Source organism: Sander vitreus, chromosome 20, assembly GCF_031162955.1.
Source record: "Sander vitreus isolate 19-12246 chromosome 20, sanVit1, whole genome shotgun sequence".
NCBI lineage: Eukaryota > Metazoa > Chordata > Actinopteri > Perciformes > Percidae > Sander > Sander vitreus.
In genome coordinates this window covers 16631647-16638400 of record NC_135874.1, presented here as the reverse complement: position 1 = coordinate 16638400, position 6754 = coordinate 16631647, and positions in this window count along the sequence as shown.

The following is a 6754-nucleotide window of genomic DNA, read 5'->3' as shown; positions in this document are numbered from 1 at the left end:
GCTTCTTGACTTGTAGAACAAGGAAACAAATCTGTATTCAGGTATTGTGTTAACACGACTCTCCAAACGACCTTGTGAAACTTTCATACAGTAAAAAATGAGTAGAATTCCCAAGGTTTTTTTTCCTTTGTTTAGAGTGGAGTCCCTGCACTGAGCAAAGCTGCCCATCTTAAACTACTGGAGCTCTTCTGCATTTTAAATGATCTTTGTCAGAGTTTTTATAGATTATAATCTGGTACAGATTTAAGATTGTAATTTAGTATTTAATATTCAATTCAGGAGATCAGCAAGAAATTCGTAACAGAGTGTCTGGTAGTTAAATATGTTTTAAATAACATTGGCAGTGGTGGAAGAAGTACATTGGTTACTTAAAGCATAACTCTCGCCAAAATGCAACCTAGGGTCTTTTTGTGAATGTACCCGAGTCAAACTTTCGTTTAAAAGCATATTTAGGACGGAATCGCCACTTTTAAGATTTACCGAATTTTTGGTCAAATGGCCTTTTGAATGGGAGTGCTAGGGGCACTTTTATGCTAGCCTCAAAATAGCTATTTTTAAAACACCAAGAAGGCTCGACACAACATTAAACTTTGCTCGAAGTATCACCAGGGGCTCTACACAACGAAAGCATTGACAACATTGTTTGTGTACCCAGAGTTTACTAAAAAGAAAGGTTTTGAACAACTCACCGTAGCTCGTTTCCGGCCGCAGCCATTTTATCAGTCAAAAACAATCGATTTCCAAATGCAACATAACAGGGAGGAGAGTAAAGATGGAAAGCTCCTAAAGCTTAGTTCCATATAAATGCACGGATTATTTCTTGTTTTGTCGTTATTGAAAAACAATATTGACCTCGTAGTTGAAAAAGGAGCCTCATATGGAGTCCGTTCATTCGCATTCGGATATCGACTCGTTTTGACTGCCTCGTCTTGATTCCGTCCTAAATATGCTTTTAAAGAGTCGATTCTGAACCAATCAGCTGAGAGCCAGGCGTTTCCCATCCCATGCCCTGGGGCTTGCAGTCGGTGGAAAGCAACTGCGGCGGCTGGCTCTAAAAACTGCTGCGGCCCTGATGTCGTGAGGTTATCGTTGCCCATGTGTGCATGACATCAGAGCAAGTCGGGATGAAGTTGGACACAAATCTAACCGGCACGCATTGGGCGGCGATCGCCAGTGATCGATTCTGCGCAGGCCTGGCTCATCTCGAACCAGCCTATAAAAGGTGCTCTAAGCGATGTTGGGTGACGTCACTTCTTGTTGACGTTCAAAGTATTTTCAAACAAAACGGAGGCTAGCTCACCCCTCCCTCCTCCTCATCCCGTCCCCTCCCCCTCCCTTCTGCCGGCGGAGTTCTCGCCACCTTTCAAAAGGCTTTTCCGATGTAAATTCGGGACTTCGCACGTTCCTTCTCCTTTTCCCTCTTCTTTGCTATTTGTTCATCGGAACGTTGTCTCTTTGGTCGTGTGTCAGCCATATCAAAATTCAAGAGAATATAATTCTAACGTTAGTCATCGTCGTCGTGGTTGTCTAGGACATCGCTCCTCTAGCTAACTTCCCTCTTCACACTTCTCTCTCCTCCCCTCCCCACACCCCCCTTCATGTGCATGCGCACTAACCCCCCAACCCCCACCCCCAAATCCTTCTTGTTGGTTATTGGCTGGAACACTGTTATGTTTCGTGGTGCAGGTTGGCGCAGTTTGTTTTTGTTGCCGTTTGTGGAGCCTGGGCTGTCTACAGAGACCATGTTTTTTTTACAGTGTGTTCAGGGGACAGGCAGCTAGCGGATAGTGAGGAGATGTTTGCTGTATGTGACAAAAAAATGTTGTAGCCTAAAAAAACGTGCGACATCGCTTACACCTGTGCTTTTCCTGCTAATCAGCAGGAATCTCTCACAGCAGACATGTTGACTTGTAGTAGGAACAGCACAGGTGTTACTTATAACACTAACAATGGCTTCGCGCTAAAAGTGTCCCAGTAAGCCAACAGTGAGCCAGCATGCACAATACCAGATTTCTGAAAAAGAATCCTGTTCCTTGAGAACAGAAGAAAATCATTTGCAAAAAAGTGTCATCAGTGCTAGTCTACAATTATAAATAAACGTTCTGAGGAGCAGTCTGTACAATACAAATAAAAGAGTGGAAGAAGAGATGGCGGATGGCTGATGGCAGACTGCTCCTGATTGATGAGAGCAATGAGTGCACAACACTCAGGCAGCTCACTTGCCAACAAATTAGAACAAGTTCAGTGTCAGTGTAGGGCTGCACTGAAGTGTGAAAATACAAAAAATATGAAATGTCAGTGCTCATTTTCATGTGAAATTAACAGGACGAGCGGTTGCTGCTTTATGATGAAAGTGAGACAGAAAACCAGTAGGTCTTTATCCTTTCTGCCCACTTGTGCAGTGTAATTTATGGAATTATTATTAACTGATGTATATGAGGCCCATGGAAACATTTATATTATGGATCTTTACTACTTAATAGTGTGAAACATGACTTAACGCAAACCTATTACTAAACTAAAGGCTGCACATATGAGGGAATCCTAACGATCCACAAATACAAATTCCTAATGACAAGACAATCGGATCTCATGTCCACATTTTGTCTTAGCCATGACGATGGTGTAAAAAACTCCATCGCTACCTTGTTCTTATAGCTAGCCGGTTCCTGTATGTGCGCAGTGCCTAAAGCAATTCGTTACATCGACCTGATATCACGCGATTATTATTTGGCTCGCCGGCCAAAAGTTGCAAGGGTGGTTTTTCCACTCACAGGCACCAGGGGGAAGCGAGACGACCACCATTCAACCCGAAAAAAAGTCATATAACCATTCCAATGACTCTGAAGCTGTTCAGTTAAGGTAAATTAAGTAAAAAAAACCTAATAGTTCCCCTTTAAAGAGTAATATTTCATTACAAGCCACCTTATGGCCATCTCTGCTTAGTGGTGTACGGCACATACCATGTTATCACAATGTCCCTGGTTGGAGTCCAGCTGGGGACCTTTGTTACATGCCGTATCTATTGTTCTCTCCTTATGTTTCACGTCTTATTCTACTGCCAAACTACAAAATAAAAGCAAAATTTCCCCCCAAAAAACAAACAAAAAATATTTTTTCTTTTGGTTCGTTGAAACTAAGCATTCCTGTATAATTTCTTTCTCCTGTATTTTTTGTTATGTTTTTGGAGGTCTGTCAATGCTACAGAATGGTAAAATATAAGCAACATCAATCAAATGCAAAAGCACTAATTTAACCAAGACACATGAGCACTGTTTAAAGTGTAGAGAAAGCGCCCTCACATGTCTCACCACTTACAATATTATATTGTGTGTGTTAGCTGCCTACTGCTGAACTGAGGAGGAGGAGGAGGAGGAGGAGGAGGAGGAGGAGGAGGAGGAGGAAGGAGGAGGAGGAGGAGGAAGAGGATGCAGGCTACACAAAGCTCTCCAGGCCTGGCGAGGAAAGCACTAGAGGTAGATTGATTAGCCTGCTCAGTTTGGCTGATTAATCAGAGCCTGTTAGGTGGAAACAAGCACCATTTATGGCTGATTATCTTCCCAGAAAGCTAAATCTAAGGTACAATCTACAATGTAACTTTTCAACCTCCATTTAAACCCAGCAATTTCCAACTCCTTCTTTAATGAAAATGTTGCTTACATTTGGTTTCATGAAGTTTCACATTACTGCTGTAGGAGTATCGGGCTTAGCATTTTTCCATTTGAATTTGCCAAAATAAATAGCCAACAAGTCAAAGTAGAAGTAAGAAAAATAAATCCTTCTATCAACTCATGTATTAAATTAAGCAAAAATGAAAATTTTACCAGACATAGCCTACTTTCTAATTTCATGGCAGCTAATTACTTATGGCTTTAGGCTATAGCCTGAACCGTCCGGCAGGGGAAAGATTTAGGCTAAAAAGGACACGTCATGAAGACGTGAAAAAATCCTGCTTGAGTGGCTAAAATCATTTAGAAAGACAGGTGCTAATGTAATTGAGTTTTACTCATTTAATTGATGCCCTGTTGTTCCTGTTATTTCAACATCTTATTCTTTTAAATACTAAACATTAAGCTTGGATGTAGAATGGGTGTTTAACTGCTTTAGTATTAGTTTACTTTTTTTTTTTAATTAAGGTCATTCTAAGCCTTCCAAAAAAGATTACATGTCAAAACCCACATGTCAATGTCTTTATTCTATGTGAACATGACATTTCATTTTTTTTTTATAATTGTCTGTTTTCAGGAGAACTGACATTCTCAAGTGTAAAACAAATAATGTTATAATGCAATGTGCTGTGGTGTAAAGGAAGGTGAAAATATTTTAAAAACATCAAATGTATGAGATGAAATACTCTTATTTTGACTGTATGCATTGAAATATAAAATATAGTCACACATGAAGTCAGAGTTACACCTAAAAATATGCTTTGCATTCACATAATTGCACGTTTTTTTTACATCTTGACCTATATTCTGTTTATATCTCTGTTTATATTTTCCTTTAAAATGGTTTATATCTTTTCAATTTATGTTTTAACATTGTAACTGTATTTCCCATTTAGTGTTACATTAGAGTACGTAAAGCACTTTGAATAGCTTTTGTTTTTAAAGTCCAGAAAATGAATCAGCAAATATTTCGATAATCGATTAATCATTTAAGTAACAGTCGAGCAAAAATGCCAATTCGCAGGTTCTAGCTTCTCAAGTGTGAACTGATTTGCTACCTTTCACTGTTTTATATAATTGTACACTAAATATCTTTGAGTTTCGGACTGTTGGTCGACATTTGAAGAAATCTCCTTGGGCACTAGAAAACTGTGATCAATTAAATCAATACAGATTAAATCAGATCATTAAAACAGATTAATTGACAATGAAATTAATTATAAGTCGCAGCCCTTGTACTATATAATTAAACTTTCCATAACTGCTTTTACACTGTACCATGTGTAGCTCTAAGGCAAGTAAGAACAGCCTCCATCTCGTGCTTTACTGAAGAATCCTAACTAACTAACTAACTAACTAACTAACTAACTAACTAACTAACTAACTAACGGCCCTGCTCCAGTAACAGTGAAAGACTTTATGCAAAGTATCAGTGACCTTTTACATTGAAGTGAGCTTGATATTATTGTAATGCTGACACTTCCAAACTGGAAAGTGAACACCTATCGCCCTGAGGACAGCTGCAATCACCCCTTTCATCGTGTACAGTTCATTCTCAATGGAGCTAGACCACAGTGTGACACGGGACTTTAACTTGCCTCTCTATCACTACACTACCACACTAGCTATGGGGGACCGAAGCAACGGTTTAGTAACATAAACCAAACTACATTGAGTGCTTGAATTTCTGTTTGGTCTTATCTGTGTACAAGCTGTGTTTTAGTAGTAGCCACAATGTATCACAGGTTTCTCTCTGAACAATAGGAAAGGACATCTCTAGTGGTACCAGCGTCCTTGTCTCCGTGGTCAACCCTTTAATGTTTACACCACACCTCATGTTATTGTCCAGCCCTGTAGCCAACACTCAGCTCCAGAGTGGCCTCCCCCGGCCTGGTCACCTGTTTCCATTTATCTGCTGGGATAACTATAAAAATCTGTCAGGAGCAGGGTGGGTTTTTTTGCTCAGCTCAGCCCAGCCCAGCTGGCAGATTGAGAGCCCCCTGTAATGCACAAGTCTGTTTTTATTATTCTTGCTGGGGGAACACTATTTCATCAAGTGCATGATTCCACAGAAGAGAGGAGATAGCCCCAGCTCGGCTATATTTCTTCCAATCAAACATTCCAAGGGGAAAAAATGAGTGGGTGCCATCAAATCCCAGAATAATGCTGCCAGATTTTATGTAAAAAGAAGGACTGATGGACAAATACAGGAAGGCAAGACAAGTTTAATGACGTGTGTTCAGGAGCTGAGATTGGAAAACTGACAGAGAAAAGCAGCCTCTTTGCTGGAATATAAATTGTTGTGCGCTGTAAAAAGGCTTTTATCTGGAGTGAATATGGGGCGAAATACACAGGTCAGGGTTAAGTCATTTTCTCCGGCAAGTTAAGCGAATAATGAAGGCAAGCCCGCGCGGAGAGGAGCACTGCTACTGCCAGTTTGTCTTCATTTATTATGCCAAATCTCATGATTTTGGCGTTGGCGCAGTGAGTGCTCTGGCGCGCACCGGTGGACGACATATCGCTTAATTTACACAAGGTAATGAAAGCAGGGAATGGGAGGACAAAACAATTTACCTGCTGACACGGGAAGAAGTGATTTGCGAACATGGGGGGTGGGCGAAAGAACAGGCAGAGGGCCAGGGGCAAGTGTTGGAAGAGGGGCAGAGATAGGGATGAGGGGAGGAAAAGAGGGGAATGGGGAAGCGTGGAAAAATAAAAGAAAGGGAGGTGGAGGAAAAAAAAAAATGAGGATGGCTTCAGCCTTTGCTCATCAGGTGATGATGAATGGCTTTGATGAGGCAACAGTAAACTCTTACTTTGTCTCTCCCTCCCCCACAGACACACACACACACACACACACGTGCAATCAGGGGGCGAAATTGACCTCAAAACTGGAGGGTCTGTGCTGACAAGGCCCTTGTTTTACTCCTCCTTTCACCATCAATTGTAATCACTTCTCAGAGAGCCACGTGTGGCAGGAATGGGCGGCTTGAACATCACTCTGGAGCCGCAACAGGTATTTTCACCAAAAGACCAAATCTCTGACTGCTGTCTCACACCGGATTTTGCTGACCAGTTCAGTGAGC